General features: G+C 47.9%; 1 long non-coding RNA gene across 1 annotated transcript in view; it reads right to left on the bottom strand.

Moving 5' to 3' along the window:
* Positions 1 to 10,215: 10,215 nt before the first annotated feature.
* Positions 10,216 to 24,957, bottom strand: part of LOC117976067 (uncharacterized) — a 32,270-nt gene continuing 17,528 nt past the window's right edge. Inside the window, exon 5 of the long non-coding RNA XR_004666603.3 lies at positions 10,216 to 23,741. This is a non-coding gene — a long non-coding RNA (uncharacterized LOC117976067). The remainder of the gene's footprint in view (positions 23,742 to 24,957) is intronic.

Here is a 24,957-nt window from a genome sequence, read left to right as displayed (position 1 = left end):
TTGGGGCACAGGAGCTTGCAGCAGGAGGGCCCTGCCTCTCTCCTGGCCACCCCCTGGTCCACTGCTGGATCCTGAGGGAGGGGTGGTCGGGTTTTGAGCACCCAGTGCCCTGACCCACTTCTCCTCCTCCTTCTTGCCCAGGTCTTCTGGGACTCCTCTCCCGTGGTCGCCATGGGAACTCCAGGTGGCTGAAGTTTGCTTGAGCCTAGCTCCCTGAGATGGGCCGTGGGTCAGGGGACGTGGAGGGAACCAGTCCCCAGCCTGGTCTCTAAGCACCCCTCCCCTGGGTCCCAGAGTCTCCATCTGAGCTCTGCCCATTTGGCGCTCACCTGGTCTCGTCCTCACCTCCTCCCTCCCCCACACTCCACACAGGCTTCCAGTCACCAAGTTCTGACTGTTCCTTCCACTTGTAAAATCTCCCTGGGAGGCATCCACTCTGCATCTGCCTCCCTGCCTCAGGCCTGGTTCCACCCCTTCCCTGTCCCCTGGATGACAGCAGGGGCCTCCTAGGGGGTCTGACTCCTTCAGTCTGCTCCTCCTGGGTGCTGCCACTGTCCTCAGGACAAGCCCTGCTCCTGACCAGCGCCTGACAGTCTGGCAGCTCCTCTGCCCCTCCCTACCCCAGCCTGGGCTCCCACCACCCTGGGTGGCTGGGTCTGTGAAATGGGTGGGTGGTGTGTTGAGCTCCGCTTCTAGAACTGCATTCTATGGGGCAGTAGCGTCTTTCTGGAATTAACAGGTATATCTTGAAAATGGGTTCCATGTGGAATTGGTTTGGGAAGCGCTGCACAGCCTCTGCCTCCTGGATACTTACAAGGCACTGTAACAGGTGAAAGGCTCCCAGAGGTCCTGGAGTAAAGAAGTCTGTTTTGATTTATTTAACCCCGAGATTCCCAGAGTGTTTTGGCTCTAAATAAGGAACGTCTATGAATAACACCAAGAACAAGTTTCTCTGGACCACCCTTTGGAAAATGCTGGAGGGGCCGTAAAGTGTGGTGCCTTGTCTTTGGGGATCTGGGGTCCTGAGGCTTGCTTCCCCCATCTGGCATGTAGGGGCTCCCATAAGCGCACCTGCTGATATGGGGCCGAGGAAGCCCTGGAAAATTGGGCCACACCATGGACGCCTTGCTTCCATCTCCTGGCCCGCAGTGTGGTTCCTGGATGTGTTTTGTTTAAACCATACGTTCTTTTGAAATTTGACCTGGTTGTCAACATTTAAAACCTGGGAGATCCCGGCCGGGAGTAGTGGCTCATGCCTGTAATCCCAGCACTTTGGGAGGCCAAGGCGGGCGGATTATGAGGTCAGGAGATCGAGACCATCTTTGTCAACATGGTGAAACCCCGTCTCTACTAAAAATACAAAAAATTAGCCGGGCGCGGTGGTGGGTGCCTGTAGTCCCAGCTACTCGGGAGGCTGAAGCAGGAGAGTGGTGTGAACCCAGGAGGTGGGAGCTTGCAGTGAGCCAAGATGGCGCCACTGCACTCCAGCCTGGGTGACAGAGCAAGAAACCGCCTCAAAAAAAAAAAAACAAAACAACAAAACCTGAGAGATTCCACCACAAATTCTGCATTTTAAAGTTCTCTTAAAATGCAAGGAGCCCTATCAACACAGTGCGCATCTCTCCCTCTGTGGAGCCGAAGAATGGCACGAGCCATTTACAAGCAAAACACCCAACCTGCAAGCAGACAGTGTCCCTCCCGGCGCCCACTGAGCCCCCCAAAACATTGGAGTTTCTGACCTCTTTCAAGGGGAGTATGGGGCTCTCTTCAACAAATTCCTCCTTATGATGGTGACTTATGCCTGGCCCACCCTCCTCTGGGGGTCCTTCTTTGAGGGGCTGAGGCAGGTGGGGCTCGCTGGCTCCAGCACGTTCCTTACCTCCCATGAAGCACCATGTACATGATGCAATCTAGGCTATGAGGTCCACTGGGCTACCCCATCATTACCCTTGGTTCCCATGACGAGGGGGCCAGAGTGGCCCAGGGTCAGCAGGGCTGTGGGAGGCAGAGGGAGGGCCTGCTGCAGCCTCCTCTCCTGTGACCACCTGGGGGCTCAGCTGATGAGGAGATTCACAGCTGCTCAGGTCACCCTGCTCACTGGAGCATGCTGGGTGGGAGAACCACTCCCTGCAAGAGTGAAAAGCTGAGAACACTGCCGACCATGCTGGCACCCCTGAGCCAGCCTGCTGCTGCAGAGAGCCCTCTACGAATAGCCCGCTCTGTGCTGACGGAGGCTGGAACCTGGGGAAATCTGGTTCCGGGCTGCTTGCTGGGGCCCAGGGTGGGATGGGGCTATGGAGGGCCACAGCCCTGCCCTGGGATGACCATGGTGAAACAGAACCCTGACTTGCAGGCCCCAGTCTGAAGTGGGGGGAGGGGGCCCAGACCAACCTCCCCCGACTGTTAGGATAACAGGAATTTCCTGCCAGGCTGAGGCTGGCACCAGTTTCGGTTCTGTCCTGGGTGGAGGAGTAGGTCAGTAGTGGACTCTCCACTCAATGGGGCCTTCACAGGCTCTGGTCCAAAGTCCCCCACACACCCCCATCAGGAGGTCTGACTCTGGCCACCTCCTGCCTCGCCTGAACCTGTCCTGCTCGTGGCCCTCCTCTTCTAAGCCTGTCTGAACACCCCTACCTTGGGGACCCCTCCTGTGTCTTCCTCCTCCAGGAAGCCCCTCTGTTCCTCCTTCTCAGAGTTCTAGCCCTCCTCCAAGCTCCATCCCTGCCCTAGACAATCCCTGCTCCCCTGCCATCCAGGGACACCAGGCTTCCCTTCCCCTGGTGCAGCTGGACCTTCTGTGGTGTCTTGAGCAAGCCCCTGGTCCTGTTTGGGCCTCTGCAGACTCAAGGTCTGGCACCTGACTTATACCCTGTTGTGATATCCTGTCATCTGGCCCCACATGGAGTCCTACAGGGGACTCTCAGACCCAGGCGTGAGCACTGGCTCAGGCCCCTCTCAGAGGTCTGGGGGCCCAGCATCTGCCCATGGGCCTCCTCTCCCCCTCCTCTTCTCCAGGCTCCTGCCTCTGCCACAGTTCCCTGGAGGTGGCCTTTAGCCTGGCTCAGGGGCTCACACACTCCTGAGGGAGGCAGGGCCAGACTCAGGCAAGGCCTTGGAGGACACATCCCAGTGGGCAGGGCCCAACACTCTCGGGGGTGGGACTACAGGGAGGAGAGGCAGGGTAATTGAGGTTCCAGGTGCCAGGCCCCACCCAAGGTCACCAGCCCGCTCCTTTTCCTCAGTCTCAGATGGAGCGGAGGGTGGAGGTGGGGAAGAGAGACTAGGGACACAGTAGGGATGGTTATGGAGGACGGGGATCCCTGTCTGATATGGTTAGGCTTTGTGTCTCCACCCAAATCTCATCTTGAGTTATCATCCCCATTTTCCCCACCTGTCAAGGAGAGACCAGGTGGAGGTAATTCGTGGATCATGGGAACGGTTTCCTCCGTGCTGTTCTCGTGATAGTGAGTGAGTTCTCACGAGATCTGATGATTTCATAAGGGGCTCTTCCCACTTTGCTCAGCACTTCTCTTTTCTGTCACCTTGTGAAGAGGGTTCTTTGCTTCCCCTTGACCTTCTGCTGTAATTGTAAGCTTTCTGATGCCTTCCTGGCCATGCTGAACTGTGAGTCAATTAAGCCTCTTTCTTTCACAAACTATCCAGTCTCGTGCAGTTCTTTATAGCAGTATGAAAACAGGCTAATACACTGTCCCTGCTGAGGGCTGCCTGGCTGGGCTCTCCCTGCATTGGGACCTGGGTTGTCAGTAGCAGCGGTAGTGCTGGCGGGTGGGAGCTCTCCCCTGCTCCACACCTGCTCCTGAGATGTCCCTGGCACCAAACCACCTTCCCAGCTGTGGGCATGGATGAGGGGAGGGACCAAGATTTCCTATTGCTCTTTTTTTGTGTGTGTTTTGTTGTGTTTTTATTTTTGTATTTTTTTGAGGTGAAGTCTTGCTCTGTTGCCCAGGCTCTTTGGACCTTGGGTGATATCTTGGCTCACTGCAACCTCTGCCTCCCAGGTTCAAGCAATTCTCTTGCCTCAGCCTCCCCAGTAGCTGGGATTACAGGCCCCCACCACCACGCCCAGCTAATTTTTGTATTCATAGTAGGGATGGGGTTTCACCATGTTGGCCAGGCCGGTCTCAAACTCCTGACCTCAAGTAATCCGCCCACCTTAGCCTCCCAAAGTGCTGGGATTACAGGCGTGAGCCACTGCACCTGGCCTTGAGATTTCCTATTACTCTTGAAGTGAGAGGCCCAAGAAGGATTGGGAGCACAGATGTTTGTGAGTCCACAGGGGCCAGCACTCTCTGTTGGTGGAACCCGGGGTGAACCCTTCTGTGCCCCGGGGTCTCATTTGTCTACCTGACAAGTTCAGTATTAGACCAGATGGGGCCAGGGTTGTGGCTGAAACTCTAGACTCAAATCTCACTAACTGAGCAAGCTTCAGCAAGCCGCTGAACCTCCTGGTACCTCAGTCCCTACATCTATAAAATGGACATGACAATACAATGTTCCTCCTTGAGCCATTGAGAGGATTAAATGAGTTGATCTGTATCTGTATCCATGTCTGTGTATGTGTCTGTATGTCTATGTCTGTATCTATATCATATGGTATATACCATGTTAGTGTATTTAAATGTTAAGTATTATCATTATTGCCAGGTCACAGGCCCTTTTGAGAATTCCATAGAACATACTTTTCAGAAAAAATCTGCATCCACATAACCAACTCGGTGCACAATCTTGAGGGGTCGTGAACTGCCTGCAGCTTGCCTGTGCGGTGTGGATAGTGAATGTCCAAGGCCGTGGCAGTCTGACTCTAATGTGCTTTCTTTTTTTTTTCGTTGAAATCTTGGGGTCAAATTAATATACTCAAATAGCTCTAAAGGTCCAATAACAAATAGTCACTTATTCCCTGCCTCCCTCCTGCCCCCCGACCCCATACTCCTCTCTCTGGCACTGGACATCCAATCTGGCTTCAGCCTTAGCTGTGACCTGTGGTGCCTGGAGTCCGGGGGACAGGACTGCTTCTGTTTCCTCCCCGTGGCCATGAAGCTGGGCTTGGGACTCGCTGCTGAGCTCCGTGGTCCTACCTTCTGAGTGGCTCTCAGATCTGCTCCATGGCTCCGTCCCTCTGTCCCTCCCCAGTCCAGATGTCCTCCCTTTCCTGCCTTGGTGGTCTCCCTACTTCCACCCTTGTCCCTCCCTGTCAGCCAGAGTGAGCTTCCACCTTGCACATCCCACCACGTCCCCCCTCGCCTACAACTCCTCAGCGGCTCCCCATGGACTGCAATGATCATGAAGGAGAGAAAGTTGTGTAAGATTCATGATTCCCAGCATGCAGGAAAAGCAGAATTCTTACCAATAAACTTGATATAATCAAAGGGGGTCTGGGATTGGTCCAGGGGCCTGTAAGGTCACTGCCTGGGAGCCAGGCCTGCAAGGGCCCCTGGGGTGGGGGCAGGGACGAGGAGGCAGCTGGGATAAAATCATTTCATGCAAATACATTGAAATGAGGCTTTGTGGCAGGTTTGACAAGCTGCCAGGAACAAAGTCTCTGATCATCCTGTCTCCCACCTCTAACCAGCTGGCTAGAGTGAGAGTTTCCTGGGGGCCTGGAGGAGGGGCTGTGGGGAATGGAATCTCAGGTCCTGGACCTTAGGGAATTAGGAGAAAAAACACACCTCTGAGCCCCACCCTTGCCCTCCCCTATAACCTCAGTGGGTGCCCATTGCCTACAAGATGAGATTGCACGCTCCCCTTGGGCACACCCAGTACTGAGTTTCCAGCTCATAGTTGAGCAATAGTCCTTTTCTTTTCCTTTTTAAATGAACCTCAGGTACACACAATTGAGTTAATCACACCCCCTAGTTAGGATGCACTGTTACTATTGGCTCATGCAGGGCCACTGTAATTAATAAATGTGTTTGCAATAACACAGCAAGCACCTTTAAACTCAGAGCTCAACCCAAGATCTGGAACCTTAACAATATTTGTAGCTACCTTTGTGCCCCTCCCTCTGTCCCTCTCCCTTCTCCCTGCCGCCTCCTCAGAGGTCAGCACTATGCTGAATTTTGTATGTATTACTCCCTTATCTTTTTTTTTTTTTTTTTTAAGAGATGGGGTCTCTCCCTGTTGCCCAGGCTGGTGTGCAGGGGTGTGATCATAGCTCACTGAAGCCTCAAACTCTTGGCCTCAAGTGATCTTCTTGCATTGGCTTCCCAAAGTGCTTAGATTACAGGTGTGAACCACTATGTCCAGGCCCTCTTGCCCTTTCAAACATAAATTTATCTCTGCTTTTCCTTTTTCCTTTTTTTTTTTTTTGTTGGAGACAGAGTCTTGCTTTGTTGCCCAGGCTGGAGTGCACTGGCACGATCTCAGCTCACTGCAACCTCCACCTCCCAGGCTCGAATGATCCTCCCACCTTAGCCTTGTGAGTAGCTGGGACTATAGGCACTCACCACCATGATCAGCTAACTTTTTAAGTTATTTTTTGTGTGTGTGTATTTTTTGTAGAGATGGTGGATTCACCATGTTGGCCAGGCTGGTTGCAAACTCCTGAGCTCAACTGATCTGCCCACCTGGGCCTCCCAAAGTGCTAGGATTATGGGCATGAGCCACCACGCCCGGCCTAAATTTGTTTCTGTATCAGTTAGGATAAACTAGGTTACACCACAATAACAACCCCCAGTCTCAGTGGCTTGCCCTGAAAGAGGCTTCTTTTTCTGCCAATGCAGTTTGGCAGAGGCTGTGCTCATTGCAGGCACTCAGGGACCCAGGCATGTGGATGGCACAGCCACTATCTAATGATACTGCCATTTCAACTCTAAGTTCTGGGGTTTGCTTTGGTTGGGGGAGGAAGAGAATAAGAAATATGTGCCAGCTCTTAGACGTTTCTGCTCAAAAGTGACGCCGAGCACTTTTGCTGACATTTCACTGGCCAAAGCTCTTCCCAAGGCTATCCCTAATTTCAAGAGGGCATGAAGGAAAAATGCCTTCCAAAATGAAGGAAGAACCAGAAGACTCATTGAACATGGGTAATTCCGCCACAACCACATATCTGTGGATGCCTAAGCAATACATTGCTGATTTGAGCTGTTTGTGATCTTTATAAAAAGGCATCGTGTTATATATGATCTTCTGAGATTTACTTTTTCACTCAACATCATGTTAAGATTCACACATACTATTGTACATAGTGGTTTTTTTTTTTTCAATTTCATTGCAGTACAGTATTCCATGGAAAGATTCTGCCCCCATGTATCCATTTTCCTTTCAAAGGGCATTTGAGTTGTTCTAATTTGTTTGCTGTAATGGACACTGCTCCTGTGAGTGGTCTCTTCTTGCAACTTCATTTTGATTTCATCAGTCCAAGCTGCAGATTTTGAGCTATTTGCAGCTCCTGAGAGTTCTGTGCAGCTCCTGCCTCAGTCTTCAGGCCCCAGGCCCCAGGCAGTCCGGCCTCTTAGGGTGGAGGCTCCTCAATTCTCTGTGGTCCCTCCCAGCCAGCTGAGCAAGGAGCCAGTGCACAACCCTCCCCTCTGTGCAGCAACTTCTGCTTCCTGCTGCTCTCATCTTAACAATGGGAGGCAGAGCTGGGGTGCAGGTGAGGGCAGCATGTCAGGTGTGAAGCTTCCTCTGAGAAACACCCATTGTGCTGGGTGCTGGAGATGCAAAGAATAACTCATTCATTTACAAAGCAGACATTTATTTCCTTCCTTTTATGTGTGGTACTCCGTTACAGTGGGACCACAAAGATAAAGGACCTGCCCTCAAGGAGCTCATAGTCAAGTTGAGGAAACGGAGACATAAATAAATCACTGTTTTTGCTGACATATAAGATGTGCAGGTGTCTAAGTCTCATTGCGATTTTATAAATCTAAGTATGTCTAGTCATATATGCCTCTATGTTTCTCTCTGCCTATCTAATAAACATGATTTTATTTACGTAAATTTGGCATCATCTATACTGGGATAGAATGAGAAACCAGATCTTGATTGACGGGTATTATTTTTATAGATCATAAAGTTCCTGAGCTAATACCTGTTTTTAATTCTTCTAGTTGGGTCACTTTAAAATTTCCCTAGAGAGATAGGCTGGCTGCAGCTTTCAGATGTGCTTTTGATCTTCTCCAGGTCTTTATCTTCTTTTTTTTATTCTCAGTTGCTGGTGGACCAAAATATCCCTGCATTCCCTTGGGAAGTTAATATTCAGCTTGACCCTAATGTTATAGCAATGCTTCCACTGCTTTTGAGCCATGGCTTACATTCACATCTGAAATGCTGGAGAAAGAACCCATATCCTACCTCTGATCAGTCTTGTGGCTTGTTGCTGCTTTAATTAAGAATACCTATGGGAAGTGATCCTGGAATCTTTTCATTTTTTTGCCACAGGGTCTGGTTATGTTGCTTAGGCTAATTTTGAACACCTGGGCTCAAGCATCCTTCCACCTCAGCTTTCCAAATAGCTGGGGCTATCGGCGTGCGCCTGGCATGCTGGAATCTTTATTGTGATGTCTTGGGCTGCCTCGTCCAGCCCCACTTCAAGAGGGTGGCATTGTTGTATGTACCCACAAATTAGGGACCTTGATGTGGGCAGCCCAGGAGATGTGGGTCCCCAGATGAGGGTGCCTCTGACTATGCTTGTGTAGGGAACACGTCGGTAGGGGAATTCACTGAGATGGTGGTGTACCAGTGGAGTCTTGAAGAACCAGCTCGTGTTATCCAGGAAGAGGAGAAGAGCTGGAATTCCAGGACAAGAGAATAGCATGTGCAGTGCCATGACAGGACCTGGTGCCAATAGGAGGCAGTGAGTTATTTGCAGTGGCCAGGACAGAAGCCCATTGCAGGGGATCTTGCCATGTTGCCCAGGCTGGTCTCGAACTCCTGGGCTCATGCAACCCTCCTGCCTCAGCCTCCCAAAGTGCTCGGATTATAGGTGTGAGCCACCACTCCAGGCCTTTAACCGTTTTTAAATGTACAATTCAGTGGCGTTAAGTGCATTCAAAATGTTGTGCAAACAAAACATCACTACTATCCATTTCAAGAACTTTTGCATCATCTCAAACAGAAACTGTACCCACTAAACAGTTAGTCCCTGTCGCCCTTCCCCTAGCCTCTGGTGACCTCTATACTACTTCATGTCTCTATGAATTGGCCTATTTTAGATACTTCATGTAAGTGGAATCGTAAAACATTTGTCCTCGTGTGCTTGTGTGTCTGGCTCATTTCATTTAGTATAACGATTTTAAGTTTCACCCATGTTGTAGCATGTATCAGAATTTCATTTCTGTTTATGGCTGAATTTTATTATTATGTGATGGAATTCTGACTTCTTCCTGGACGCATTGGGTTGCCAGGAGAGTTTTATAGTCAGAGAACACCTGCTGTTTAGGACAGTTTCTGACCCTGGATGCAAGGAAAAGGAGGAGGTGGAGGCCTGCAGAAAACTGTGGCCAACGTTCAGCAACAGAATTATGACCCTTTGAACGCTGGTGTGGCCTCGCCTCCTCCAGGAAACTTGTCCTGCACTCTGAAACCTCCAGGGCGCTTTCTGTCTTGTGCATTTCAGCAGCTGAACCGCTGAGTATCTGCTATTCTTTTTGATCTTTTGGCATGTGAGGACTGTGCCCCAGGCACTCTGGGACTCCCAGGCCAGGCCCCCAGCTTCTCCTCCCTCTGACCCCCACAGCACAGCCCAGTGCATAGCTGAGGCCTCAGTGGACACTGGAGTTGGGGGTCAGGGAGAAGGGTCGCCCCAGATATGTCTGGCAGACGTGCCTCTGGCGGAGCCCACTCCCGCTCCTGCCTCTCCTGCTCCCAGCCGTTCCTTTGGGTTTGGGCTGCATCCCACCAGCCAGCACCCCACCCCTAGCGCCCCCGGAAGGTTTCATCTCCCGAGCTGGGTTGAAGGAAACAGAATAAGTCCCTGGGATGTCGATAACAGGGTTATAATCCAGCGGGATGAGACTGAACTCCCTGGAGTCTCATAGCATTTTTCCAGCCCTGGCCACTTTATTACTATATCGCTGACTGATGGGGCTCCGGGGAGCTGTGGTTCCAGCAGCCGCTCTGCTGCCACACCCCGTTTGTAATTGATCAAGCTGCAATTGGACTGAGCAAATTCATGCCCCTTCCTGCCCCTTGCGCTCTGTTCTCCCCTCCTTTTCCTCTCTCTTCTGCTCCTGAGGCTTCCGCTTTGGGCAGTGGAGATTCGGTCCCCGTTGCCACAGGCCTCGAGCTTGTGAGGTGCCGGCAACTGCTGCAACTCTGGAGGCTGCAGACTCAGGTCCGCTTCCCTGTTGTGTGAGCTTGGGCAGGGGGCTCACCCTCTCTGGGCCTCCATCTCCTGCCCAGAGCAATAAGGGGATTGAGCTAATGTGCTCTGAGGCTTCATTTAGCCCTGACTGCTCCGTGACTTATTTTTGAGTCTTCGATGTGAATTTGTACAATGTTTTCTTCTAAGACTGTGACAATGTGAAGGAATTGGGTGGGATCTGCTTTCCCTCTACTCCCCGGGAGTTCCAGGCAATGGGGGCATCACTCCTCTTTCCCCTTGGGATACGTGTTACTAGCCCCAGGCCGGTGGGCTGGTGACTCTCTTCAAGGCCGCCTTAGAGTCCAACCCATTAGGTCAGAGATCGTGGGGGAATCCAATGCCATCCTGACTCAATCAATGGGAGCCCACAAAGGGAGAGAAGTGGCAGAGCTGGCCTGGCAGAGAGCCCAGAGCTGCATCCAGCCTCTGCTCTAATTGTGCCCACAGATCGCTGGATGCCTGTGCACTCTAGAAGCTCTCTGGGGAAGGACATTTCACAGATGAGGGACTTTACCAGTCCGGGGTTTTATAAGCGCACTGCTGGGCCAAGTCACTCTCATGAGCAGTTGTCAATGATTTACCTTTCTTCCCAAGTAGGCGGAGATATTAACTAAGGGATGGCTGGGCCTCACTTTAAGCAGCTGCAAAGAAGAATGATGATTTTCTAACAAGAGCTTTTTTTCTGTCCACCTTGAATGCTCTATCTCTGGTCTTGTAAGACAATCCTCCCTGCTGATTGCGAGTAAAGGTGAGCCTCAGACACCAGGTGATGGAGACAGTGCTCTGTCCATCAATGCCACAGCTCCGTCTGGTTCTAAGATCTGTCAGACTCCCCAAGAGAGAGTGAGGGGAGGCTGGACTGCTAAACAGCATCCCCTGGGGCATTGGCATTGCCTGTCTCTGGCCTGGGGAACGAGGTCTCGTACACAAGATTGGTCTGAATCAGCCCCAGGAAGGAGACTTCACAATCTCCCTGCATCTTGGGGGTGGTCTGGGGAGAGGGGAAAAGCTGGGGTGGTGAGGGGAAGCAACCTGCGTTCCATTTCTAGCTGTGCCATTAATCATCACGTGACCACAGACAAGCGCCTTTGCCTCTCTGACCCTCAGCCACTCCCCACTTCCCTGGGTGTTGACAGGATAAACATGAGGCTAGGGTCCTAAAAGTATCTGGCAAAGATTTCTCCCCCAGCCCCTTGGTCAACACATTCATGCCTCTATCTAAAGTCCATCCCCAAATCTCCAAAAAAATCAGGTATAATGGGACTACCCAAACAAGTTATAACTTTTCAAAGATAGACACAGAATGAAAAGTTTTTACAGGATGTAAAATAAGACTCTGCAGTTCGGTTGTGATAGATGAAATTGTTTCACCTCTCTACCTCTCTTTTTTGTTTGTTTGTTTCTAATTTTAAAAAGTTTTCATTGAGTGCCGTGGCTCATGCCTATAATCCCAGCACTTTGGGAGGCCAAGGCGGGCAGATGGCTTGAGCCCAGGAGGTCAAGACCAGCCTGGGCAACATGGTGACATCCTGTCTCTACTAAAAATACAAAAATAATTAGCCGGGCTTTGTGGTGTGCACCAGTAGTCCCAGCTACTGATGGGCTGAGGTGGGAGGATCGCTTAAGCCCGGAAGGTTGAGCCTACAGTGAGCCAAGATTGGGCTACTGCACTCCAGCCTGGGTGACAGAGTGAGACCTTGTCTCAATTAAAAAAAAAAAAAAGTTTGCTCCTTTCTTTTCTCTTTTCCTCCTTCTACTTTCTTTGGGCTTATTCTTTTGTTCTTTTTCTTCCTTTTTGAGTTAAATCACTGATATTTGCTTTGAATCTTTTCTCTACTTTCGTAAATTCATTGAAGGCTATACATTTGCTTCCAAATATTGCCTTAGCTGCACCTCACAAGCTATAAATTGTATTTATAACCCTTAGTGGTTACTTTTTTCCAATTTTTTTCATTGTGGTAAAATACGCCTAACATAAAATGTATCACCTTAACCATTTTAAAGTGCAGGGTTGTTGTTGTTAAATACATTAATAATGTTGTGCAACTGTCACCACCATTCAGATTCATAACTGTTTTAATCTTGTAAAACTGAAACTCTGTACAATTAAATAATTCCCCATTTCCCCCTCCCTCAAGTCCCTGGCAACCACCATTCTAACATATCTATTTCTGTGATTTTGACTATTCTAGATGCCTCATGTAAGTGGAAACATACAGTATCTGCTCTTTTGGCTGGTTTATTTCACTTAGCATAATGTTCTCAAGATTCCTCCAAATTGTAGCATGGGTCATAGTTTCTTTATTTCTATTTTTTTTTTTTTTTTTTTTTGAGATGGAGTTTCGCTCTTGTTGCCCAGGCTGGAGTGCAGTGGTGCAATCTCAGCTCACCGCAACCTCAGCCTCCTGGGTTCAAGTGATTCTCTTGCCTCAGCCTCCCGAGTAGCTGGGATTACAGGCGCCTTCCACCAGGCCGGGCTAATTTTTGTTATTTTTAGTAGAGATGGGGTTTCACCATGTTGGCCAGGCTGGTCTCAAACTCCTGAGTTCAAGTAAGCCACCCACTCCAGCCTCCCAAACTGCTGGAATTACAGGTGTAAGCCAACTCATCCAGCCCATTCTAGCTATTAATCTTTTTTTTTTTTTTTGAGACAGAGTCTCGCTCTGTCACCCAGACTGGAGTGCAGTGCTACAATGACTCACTGCAACCTCCCAGATTCAAGCAATTCTTGTGCCTCAGCCTCCCAAGTAGCTGGGACTATAGGCACGCACCACCATGCCTCACAAAGTTTTGGTATTTTGGTAGAGACGGGTTTTCACTATGTTGCCCAGGCTGTTCTTGAACTCCTGAGTTCAGGCAATCCACCCACCTCAGCTTCCCAAAGTGCTAGGATTCCAGGTGTGAGCCACCACATCCAGCCCTAGCTATTAATCTTTTATCAGATACATGGTTTGTAAATATCTGCTCCATGGGTTGCCTTTTTACTCTGTTGACAATGTTTTCTGATATAAGAAGTATTAAAATTTTGATGAAATCCAATTTACCTGTTTTTTTCTTTTGTTGCCTGTGCCTTTATTGTCATAGCCAAGAAATCATTGCCAAAACCAATGTCATGAAGATTCGCCCTATGGTTTCTTCTGAGTTTTACAGTCTTAGGTCTTACATTAAGGTGTTTGGTCCATGTTGAGTTAATTTTTGTAGGTGATGTTAGATAACAGTCCAACTTTATTCTTTTGCATGTGGATATCCAGGTTTCCCAGCATCATTGTTGTGAAGACTGTCCTTTCCCCGTTGAATGGTCCTGGTATCCTTGTCAGAACTCATGTTCCCATTTTTGCAAGGGTTTATTTCTGGGCTATATGTCTGTCTATTTCTATTCCATTGGTCTATATGTCTGTCTTTTTGCCAGTACCACACTGTTTTGATTACTGAAGCTTTGCAGTAAGATTTGAAATCAGGAAGTATGAGTCCTACAGCTTTGTTTTTCTTTTTCAAGATTGTTTTGGTTATTTAGGGTTCCTTAGGATTTGATATGGCTGGCCAGGTGTGGTGGCTTACGCCTGTAATCCCAGTGCTTTAGGAGGCTGAGGTGGGAGGATCACTTGAGAACAGGAGTTTGAGACCAGCCTGGGCAACATAAGGAGACCCTAGCTCTACAAAAAATTTGAAAAATTAGCCAGGCATGTGCTCGTGGTCCCAGCTACTTGGGAGGGTGAGGCTATGGTGACCTGTGGTCGTACCGTTACACTCCAGCCTAGGTGACAGAGCAAGACCTTGTCTCAAAACAATTTTTTTTAAATTAAAAAAAGGTGTTTCCAGTTTTAAAAGTTTTGGAAGGATTTGATGTTCACTCTTATTTTAATATTTGGTAGAATTTACCAGTAAAGCCACGAGGTCCAGGGCTTTTCTTTGTTGGGAGATGTTTGGTTATGGATTTAATTTCCTCACTAGTTATGAATCTATTCAGATTTTCTCTTTCTTCATGATTTAATCTTTGTAGTTTTTGTGTTTCTAGGAATTTGTCCATATTCCATCTTGGCTATCCAGTATTAGTGCACAATTGCTCGTGATACTCTTTTAAAATCCTTCTTATTTCTGTAGAATTAGTAGTAATGTCCCCACTTTTGTTTCAGATTTTAGTAATTTGAGTCCTCTTTTTTTCTTACTTCATCTAGCTAAAGTTCTGTCAATTTTGTTATCTTATCTTTACTTTCTTTCTTTCTTTCTTTTTTTTTTTGAGACGGAGTCTTGCTCTGTCTCCCAGGCTGGAATGCAGTGGCACAATCTCACCTCACTGCAACCTCCGCCTCCCAGGTTCAAGCGATTCTCATGCCTCAGCTTCCTCAGTAGCTGGAATTACAGGCACCTGGCTCCACACCCGGCTAATTTTTGTATTTTTAGTAGAGATGGGGTTTCACCATGTTGCTCAGGCTGGTCTCGAACTCCTGACCTCAGATGATCCGCCTGCCTCAGCCTCCCAAAGTGCTGGGATTACAGGCATATGCCACTACACCCAGCCCTTGTTATCTTTTCAAAGAACCAACTTTTGAGTTCATTGATTTTTCTCTATTTTTTAATTCTCTATTTTGTTTATCTCTGCTCTAATCTTTAGAATTTTTTTTTTCCTTCTGATAGCTTTGGGTTTAGTTATAAGGTAATTTGAGTCTTCTCTCTTTTTTTCTTACTTCATCTAACTAAAGGTCAGTCCATTTTGTTGTCTTTTCAAAGAACCAACTTTTGATTTCATTGATTTTCACTTCTGTAATTTATCTCTGCTCTAATCTTTAGTATTTTCGTCCTTCTCATAGCTTTGGGTTTAGTTGTAAAGTTAGACTGTTGATTTGAGACCTTTCTTATTATTTAATGTAAACGTTGTAGCTATAAATGTCCCCCTTAGCAGTGCCTTTGCTTTGTCCCATAAGTTTTTCTATGTGACATTTTCATTTTAATTCATCTCTAGGTATTTTCCAATTTCCTGTGTGATTTCTTCTTTGATCTATTGGTTGCTTAAGAGTATGCTGTTTAATTTTCACAAATTTGTGAATTTTTCAGTTTTACTTCTGTTATTGATTTCTAACTTCATTCCGTTGTGGTCAGAGAATATATTTTCCATGATGTGTATCTTTTAAAATCTATTGAGAGTTTATTTGTAGCCTAGCATATGGTCTATCCCGGAAATTGTGCCATGTGCATTTGAGAATGTGTATGCTGCTGTGGTTGGGTAGAGTGTTCTGTATACATCCGTTACAACTAGTTGGTTTATTGTGTTAAGTCCTCTATTTCTTTACTTAACCTTCTCTCTGGTTGTTCCATTCATTGACAGTGTGATATTAAAGTCACTTGTATTTCAATATACATATAATTATAAGTTCTTTTAATGAAGTCCAAGGATATTCAATATCTCTATCATCCTTGTGGACAAGTAAAGAAGTTTTTAAAATGTTTTCTAGAATCTTGGTAGTATCTTTTTTTCAAACACAGCTATAGCTATTATTATTATAATCATTGTTATTATTTTATTGCCAATAGCTCAATTTATATATTTACCAATTTTGCACTCCTTTTTTTCACACTCTAATTTTCCCCTTAGGTTCACTTTTTATTTTGCCAAAGTACATCTTTAGGACTTCTTTCAGTGAATATGTCTTGGGTATAAACTCTTCCAGTTTTATATGTATGAAAATGGTTTTATTTCCTTTTTAATCTTGAGTAATTATTTAGCTGCAAATGGAATTTTACCCTCCATTTTTTCACACTCAGTACTTTGAAGTGTTTGCTCCATGGCTTTCTGGCCTCTTTTCTCCTTGGCACAAGGTCTGCATAACTTGTATTAGTCATTTCTCTCATTGCTATAAAGAACTACCAGAGACTGGGTAATTTATAAAGAAAGGAGGTTTAATTGGCTCACAGTTCTGCATGCTGTACTGAAATAATGGCTGGGGAGGCTTCAGGAAACTTATAATCATGGTGGAAGGCAAAGAGGAAGGAGGCACATCTTACGTGGCTGGAGCAGGAGGAAGAGAGAGAAGGAGGAGGTGCTACACACTTTTAAACAACCAGATCTCGTGAGAACTCACTATCATGAAAACAGCAGGGAGGAGGTCTGCCCCTGTGATCCAATCACCTCCCACCAGGCCCCTCCTCCAACACTGGGGATTATAATTTGACATGAGATTTGGGTGGGGACACAAATTTAAACCATATTATTCCACCCCTGGGCTCTCCCAAATCTCATGTCCTTCTCACATTGCAAAATACAATTATACCTTCTCAACAGTCCCTCAGTCTTAACTCATTTCATCATTAACTCAAAAGTCCATGGTTTAAAGTCTCTTCTGAGACAATGTAAGTCCCTTCTGCCTATGAGCCTATTAAATAAAAAACAAGTTGTTACTTCCAAGACACAATAGGGTTATAAGCATTGAGTAAATATTCCCTTCCCAAAAGAATTGTCCAAAACAAAGGGGCTACAGGCCCCATGCAAGTCCAAAACCCAGCAGAGCAGTCATTAAATCTTAAAATGCCAAAATAATCTCCTTGACTCCATGTCCAGGCCACACTGCCATAAGGAATGGGCTCATAGGGCCTCGGGCAGCTCTGCCCCTGTGGTTCTGCAGGGTACAGCCCCCTCGGCTGCTTTTATGGGCTGGCATCAAGTGCCTGGGGCTTTTCCAGGTGCGCAGTGCAAGCTGTCAGTGGATCTATGATTCTGAGGTATGGAGGATGGTGGCCCACTTCTCATAGCTCCAGTAGGCAGTGCCCCAGTGGGGATTCTGTGTGGGAGCTCCAACCCCATATTTTCCCTCTGCACTGCCCTAGAAGAGATTCTCCATGTGGGCTCTGCCCCTGCAGCAGACTTTTCCCTGGACATCCAGGCATTTCCATGCATCTTCTGAAATCTAGGCAGAGGCTCCCAAGCCTCAATTTTTGCCCTCTGTACACCTGCAGCCTTAACCACATGGAAGCTGCCAAGGCTTACAGCTTGTACCCTCTGGAGCAGCAGCCTAAGATGTATCTGGGGTCCTTTTAGCCACAGCTGGAGCTGGAGTGACTAGGACACAGGGAGCAGTGTCCTGAGGTTGCGCAGGGCAGCAGGTTCCTGGGCCTGGCCCCAAAACCATTCTTCCTTCCTAGGCCTCCAGGCCTGTGATAGGAGGAGCTCCTGTTAAGGTCTCTGAAGTGCCTTCAAGGCATTTTCCTCATTGTCTTGGCTATTAACATTTGGCTCCTCTTTACTTATGCAAATTTCTGCAACTGGCTTGAATTCCTCCCCAGAAAATGGGATTTTCTTTTCTATCACATGGTCAGGCTTCAAATTTTCTAAACTTTTACGCTCTGCTTCCCTTTTAAATATAGATTCTACTTTCAGATCCTCTTTGCTCATGCATATGATCACATGCTGTTAGAAGCAGCCAGGCTACATCTTGACACTTTGCTGCTTAGAAATTTTTTCTGCCAGATACCCTAAATCATCACTCTCAAGTTCAAAGTTCCACAGATCCCTAGAGCAGGGGCACAATGCCACCAGCCTCTTTGCTAAAGCATAGCAAGAGTGACCTTTACTCCAGTTCCCAAAAAGTTCCGCATCTCCATCTGAGACAATCTCAGCCTGGACTTCATTGTCCATATCACTATTAGTATTTTGGTCACAGCAATTTAACAAGTCTCTAGGAAGTCCCAAACTTTCCCTAATCTTTCTTTCTTTCTTCTAAACTCTCCAAACTGTTCCAGCCTCTGCCCATTACCCAGTTTCAAATTCACTTCCACATTTTCAGGTGTCTTTACAGCAATGCTCCATTTCCCAGTACCAATTTTCTGTATTACTCATTTCTTGAATTGCTGTAAAGAACTACTAGAGACTGCATAATTTATAAATAAAAGAGGTTTAATTGGCTCATGGTTCTGCAGGCTGTACAGGAAGCACAGCCTGGCAGGCCTCAGGAAACCTACAATCAACAGAAGGCAAAGAGGAAGGAGGCATGTCTTACATGGCCAGAGCAGAGGAAGAGAGAGAAGGGGAGCTGCTATATGCTTTTAAACAACCAGATATCATGAAAACTCACTATCACTAGAAGAGCAAGGAGGATGTCCGCCCCCATGATCCAATCACCTCCCACCAGGCCTCTTCTCCAACAGTGGGGATTATAATTTGACATGAGGCCAGGCGTGGTGGCTCACGCCTATAATCCGAGCACTTTGGGAGGCCAAGGCGTGTGGATCACCTGAGGTCAGGAGTTTGAGACCAGCCTGACCAACATGGAGAAACCCCATCCCTAATAAAAATACAAAAATTAGCTGGGCATGGTGGCACATGCCTGTAATCCCAACTACTCAGGAGGCTGAGGCAGGAGACTCACTTGAACCCGGAAAGCAGAAGTTGTGGTGAGCTGAGATCGCACCATTGCACTCCAGCCTGGGCAACAAGAGTGTGAAACTCTGTCTCAAAAACAAAAACCAAACAAACAAACAAACAAACAAACAAAAAAAACAAAAAAAAAACAAAAACTGTGTGAGATTTCCTTGGGGACACAGATCCAAACCATATTACTTGTCATTCTTTGGTGAATGAATGGTCTTTTCTGTTTGGTCGCCTTTAAGTTTTTGTCTCTGTCTTTTATATTCTTCAGTGTACTACCATGTGTTCACGTAGTGGCTTGGCTGTGTTTATGATGCACAGTCACTCAATGTTTACTTTCCTTTCAAGCTTAGAACTTATCTTTCTCTTTAATCCTGGGAAATGATCTGTTTTTATGTCTTCGGCTATTGCTTCTTTTTCATCCTTTGGTTCTCTTCTCCTCGAACTCCTATTAGATTTTGTTCTTTTAAATGAAGCTTCCATATTTTTCATCTCTTTATCTTTTTATACTATTTTCTGAGTAAATTTCTTTTTTTCTTTTTCTTTCTTTTTTTTTTTTTTTTGAGATGGAGTCTTGCTCTGTCACCCAGGCTGGAGTGCAGTGCCGCAATCTCAGCTCACTACAAGCTCTGCCTCCAGGGTTCACGCTATTCTCCTGCCTCAGCCTCCCGAGTAGCTGGGACTACAGGCACCCGCTACCATGCCTGGCTAATTTTTTGTATTTTTAGTAGAGATGGGGTTTCACTGCATTAGCCAGGATGGTCTCAATCTCCTGACCTCATGATCCGCCCACCTTGGCCTCCCAAAGTGCTGGGATTACAGGTGTGAGGCTGGGATTACAGGCGTGAGTGTAAATTTCTTAATATAAGCTTATAATTCACTATACTTTTCTTTGGATAGGTCTAGTCTAAAATTTGTCCAATTATTGAGTCTTTTTTTTTTTTTTTTAAAGAACAAGGTTTAATTACATTGCCCAGGCTGGACTGAAACTCCTGGGCCCAAGTGATCCTCCCACCTGAGCCTCCTGACTGGCTGGGATTACCAGCATGCTCCACAGTGCCTGGCTTCCTTCAGTTTTTTTTTTTTTTTTTTTTTTTTTTTTGAGATGGAGTTTCACTCTTGTTGCCCAGGCTGGAGTGCAATGGCACAACCTTGGCTCACTGCAACCTCCACCTCCTGGGTTCAAGCAATTCTCCTGCCTCAGCCTCCCAAGTAGCTGGGATTACAGGTATGCACCACCATGCCCAGCTAATTTTTTGTATTTAGTAGAGATGGGGTTTCACCATTTTGGTCAGGCTGGTCTTGAACTCCTGATGTCAGGTGATCCACCTGCCTCAACCTCCCAAAATGCTGGGATTACAGGCGTGAGCCACAATGACCAGCCTTCTTTCAGTTTTTTAAGGGGTCCAAATAGGCTTCTATTGAGTCATTTAAATATTTCCCTATTGTTTACTTTTTCTGCAATCAATAAGCCTCCTAACTGTTGATTTTGCTTTGGCATCAATCTTCTTCATGTGTTTTAAAATTTTACTCTGCACAGTCATCTTGAGGGAGAGTTTCTCTTTCTCTTCTTGTCCCTGTAACTATTGGTTTTGCAGTTGTTCCCTTAGTCCTCTGAAGTCTCCAGTACAAAACCATGCCTTAAATCCATTTTTGGATTTTTTCATTGTTATCTTGGTTTTATCTCTTTTAAAATATACTACTGTCTGATTGGGCTGCTATAACAAAATTCCAGAGACTGGGTGGCTTAAACAACAGGCAATTATTTCTCACAGTTCTAGAGGCTGGAAAGTCCACGATCTAGGTGCTGGCAGATTTGGTGTCTGATGGGGGCTCTCTTTCTGGCTGTAAGCAGCCACCTTCTCACTGCATGCTCACGTGGTCGTTCCTCGGAGCAACCATGTACAGGAAGAGGGAGATATCTCTTTGTCTTCTTATAAGGGCACTAATTCCATCATGAGGGTCCCACACTTATGACCTAATCTACACCTAATTACCTCACAAATGTCCTATCTCTTAATACCATCACATTGAGAGTTAGGGCTTCAGCATAAGGATGTGTTTGTACATACACTTTTTTTTTTTTTAACATAGATGAGTGTATAGCTGTTCTGTATCCCATATTACATCATAAACATTTTCTCTTGTCATTACAAAGTCTTTAATATCATTTGAAACATCCTTACTAACAATCACTTAGCCTTGCCCTCAGTGTTATTTATATTTACTCCCTATTTAAGGTAACCTGATGAATCTTCTTGGTGTGAAACTTGTCCATATTACGGATTGTGTCCTTAGGAAAGACCCCAGAAAGGAATGGCAAGGTAAGAATGGGAGCCCGTGGCTGTTGATATCTGTCTAGAGTGGACAGGTCCATCCTCATGGCATTGGAGTGTGAGCTCCCCTCACCCACAGCAGCCCTAACCCCACCAGCAGCCCCAGCACGCAGTGAGCAGGGGAGGCACCTGGACAATGGTCAGTGCTTCAGACAGTGGGCGGCTATTTTCTCCAGTCAAGATTTCCTGCATTGCAAACTCTTTGGTTCCTTTAGGAAACTTCTGGCTGGGCCCCAGATACAGGGAGAAAAGTATTCAAGAGAGCAGGAAAGCTTCTGGCTCATGGGGTCAAGCTCCTGAACCAGATACGAGGTTTGATTCCAGGCACTGGAATGGCCCAGGTTAACAACTCGTGAATATTTTTTTAAGATTCCTGCATTACAGCTTGTTAAACTGTTTTCTTGCACAACTTCATAATCTTTGCAAACTAAGCCACTTTCCAGGTAGCTGAAGCTTGGATTGACCAAAGCAGTGCTTCTTGAAACATTCTGTGGGTATGAGTCATGGGGAATCCTATTCAAACACAGATTCTGATTCAGCTGATTTGGGATGGGGTCCAAATTGCATTTCTAACAGGCCCCCAGGTAATGTCCACGCCGCTGGCCTGAGGACCTCACTTGAGTAGAAAGTGTGAGGGGACTTAGGCAAGCCACATGCATCCTCAGTGACAGAGCTGGAACCCATGTCTGCCCAACGCCAAAGCCTGTGTCCTCTGTCTGCGGTTCCCATGTAGAATCCTGCAGTCCTACCACTTACTTTGCAGGTGAGGGAGGGGAGACAGAGAGGCTTCCGCTGGAGGGGGAGGTGACTTTGTTCAGGGAGGGGGCTGCCTTTCCCAGGCCCACCCCCCAACCTTGAGGTTTGATGAGGAAGAGAGGGATAGAGGGGATGGTCTCCTGAGTGGGGAAGTGCCACAGCTGGGCAGCCATCAGTGTTGGAAAAATTAATTTTTTAATTAAAAACATCTTTTTTTCCCACTCTTCTTTCCCCTTTGCTTTAATGTCTCAGTCTGGAGTAATTATGAGTCGCTCTGGGGAGACTGAACCTTAGAAAAATTGTTGGTGCGACTGCTGAGGAATTTATCTGATTAACTTGGGCTCAGCCTTTGAAAAGAAGAGAAAGGGAAAAAGAAAAAGGGAGGAGGGAAAGCTCCAGCTCCCCGTTGTCTGGCACAAAACTTAATCACAGTGTCAGGGAGGCCAGGTAGGCTTTGGCTGGTTCCTTCAGGGCAGCCTGGGGGCAAGGTGGCTGGGGGCTCAGCATCCTGGCATTCGCCTCCCCAGGCCCCAGTGGCCCTCTGCCCCAGCCTGGGCCCCACCTGTCCTCTGGGTTGCCTCCCAGGGCCTGGAGATGTCACTGTGACTGGCCCTACATGGGCGATGGAGTCTTAGGTTGGGTTCCTGGAAGGCAGAGCCTGGAAAGGGATCTGAGTGCTTTCAGTGACACACATGAGGGGTGAGGGGAGCAGGGTGGGACAGGGGCAGAACCAAGGTGAGGAATTGGTTCAGCCAAAGTCTGGTCTGGACCCAATCCCCTGGGGAGCTCTGGTGCTTGCACTGCACTGCAGAGTTGTCAGGGCACGAGGGGCGGCTTTTGTTCCTGGATCTGCCTGCTGACCGTGGGTTGCACCTGGGGAAGAGTAGGCACCCCCAGGCATTTCCTGATGACCAAAGTTTGGTCTCCACTGGCTGAGGGCACTGCTCCCTAGAAGGGCACAGCTGTGAGTTGTTAACAGCCAACACCACCCGCAGCTAGTAGACAAATATCCTGGCTTGAAAACGGGGTCTGGGTGAGGCATCAACAGCACCTACTACAGATGGACTGGAGCAGGGGCCTAGTGGGGTTGGAGAGAAATGGGTGGATTCAAGAGCAGTGCCAGAGGTAGAGTGGATAGCACTTAGGGAGTGGTTGGGTGGGGTGGGCATGGGGGTGGATACAGGGGACTCCCAGGCTACTGGCTTGGGTGACTGAGTGGCTGGGGGTGCCAGGTTGGAACAGAGATGTAGGGGCCATCTGTGTGGAGATGGGAGAAGGTGGGTGGGCTCGTGCGGGTGGGCAGAAAGGGAGAAGAGCCGGAGCACAGAGTCCTGGGCACCCCACAGGACTGGGGCTGGCAGAGGACAGGGAGCCCAAGGGCAGTTTGAGAAGGTGCGGCCAGGAGGACAGGAGGAAAACTAGAGAGGGTGAAGTCTCAACATCACCTCTTCCCTCCTCCATCCTCCCAGATGCGTTGGCCTCAGTCATCGCCTGTCTCCTCCGTCAGTGCATGTTTGTGGATGAAGGAAGGAGACTGCTTTGAGGAGCCTCAAAAGACTGTGATCCCCTTGAGGGTGGGGATTGTTGCCTGTCAATTTGATTAGCATTGTAGACCAGCCCCTATCATGCTCCCTGGCACACAGTAGGTGCTCAATAAGCCTTTGCTGAAAAATACAGTGGCTAACACCCATATAGCACTTACCAGGCACAGGTCCTGGATAGAAACTCATTTAACTCTGTGAGGAAGGATTCAATGCCTTGTTTGCCCACATCCTGTGAGTTTCCACAGACATCTTGGCCATTCAAGAGACCTTTGCAGATTTTCCACTTAGAAGCTATTATTATCCCCAGTGTACAGATGAAGACTCAGAGGAACAGAGAGATTAAGTAACTCACCCAAGATCACAGATAAGTGGCAGAGTTGGGACATGATCCTAGGCAGTGTGACTCCCAGGCTCCCTGCTCTTAGTGCCTGTGTGAATGAGTGAAATTGATGCTGGTGTTTTTGGGACCAGGGCACATAACTGTTTCATGTGGCACATGTAGACAGAGCCACATGCACATGCAGCCACATGTACACACAGCTACATGTATGCACAACCGCATGTACACACTGCCACATGTACACGCAACCACACTGACATGCAGTACACAGAAGACGGCTCTTGTCCGCTGCAGGAGAGGGTAGTCCACAGCCTTGAGTAGGGGCCCCTTACTGTACAGTGCTCTCTGCTCACACTGGCCAAAGCTACTTCAGACCCAATCCATTGCTGCCTTTACAGTTCCTGAGGCCAGAGGGTGATTGGGGGTCGGGGTAGAAGGGGACAGGTGGAAAGTTCTGATGTCAGGCAGGACACCTTTCAGTCCTAGCTCTGCCATGACACAGTGTGGCCTGAGCCTCTTTGAACCTTAGTTTTCTCATATGCGACATGGGACTAATAACACATTTTCCCCAGAATTTATGTGCGAGTTAGGAATGATGTATGGTGACTGGCACACAATGGCTTGGTGGTGCCACTATTACATGGAGTAACCATTTTTTGCTACATTAGCCATTTCTTGGCCTGATATTGGAAAATGTAAATACGGCCTTGCAGTAGCTAGACATCTTGTGGTTAACCACTGCGTGGCTGCCATCCAGGGGCCTGTTCAGCTAGAGGGCCACTGGCCACCTCCACTCTGGCAGGATGAAGCCTGAGGTGGGAGGCTGAGAGCAGGGGCTGGGAAGAGACACAGAGCTGGGAGCACCCAGACCGTCCTGGGCGGGGGCGTCTCAGCTGGAAGTCTGTCATCAGCCCTCATCCGTGGCCACCAACAGGGATGCTGCAGAGGTGAGGCTAAGGACTCCCACTGGGGCCCACCATCAGCTCATGTGCCCTGAGCCCCCAAGGGCCACCGCATCACATAGCTCTGCGGGGGTTGGGGGGGCAGGGGGTGGGTATCATTCACACTGTAGTCTATGAAGCAGAGTTCCAGGGGTGTGCTGCTCACATAGGAAATGCCCCCTGGAGCTGTGCAATGGGGCCTGAGAGCTCTTCAGAGCAGTGGTCTCACAGCTTTACAATGGGCCCGGAAGACCTAGGGAAGCAGACAGCCCCCTCCTAGGATCTGCCTGCTGCATGCGCACCCAGGCCAGGGCAAAACCAGTTTCAGCCGCATCTAGTGCTCCCACTCCTGGCACCCAGGTC

The sequence above is a fragment of the Pan paniscus genome, chromosome 16 (genome assembly GCF_029289425.2).
Source record: "Pan paniscus chromosome 16, NHGRI_mPanPan1-v2.0_pri, whole genome shotgun sequence".
Classification (NCBI taxonomy): Eukaryota; Metazoa; Chordata; class Mammalia; order Primates; family Hominidae; genus Pan; species Pan paniscus.
The sequence above is the reverse complement of the archived record's forward strand: the minus strand, read 5'-3'. Positions and strand labels throughout refer to the sequence as shown.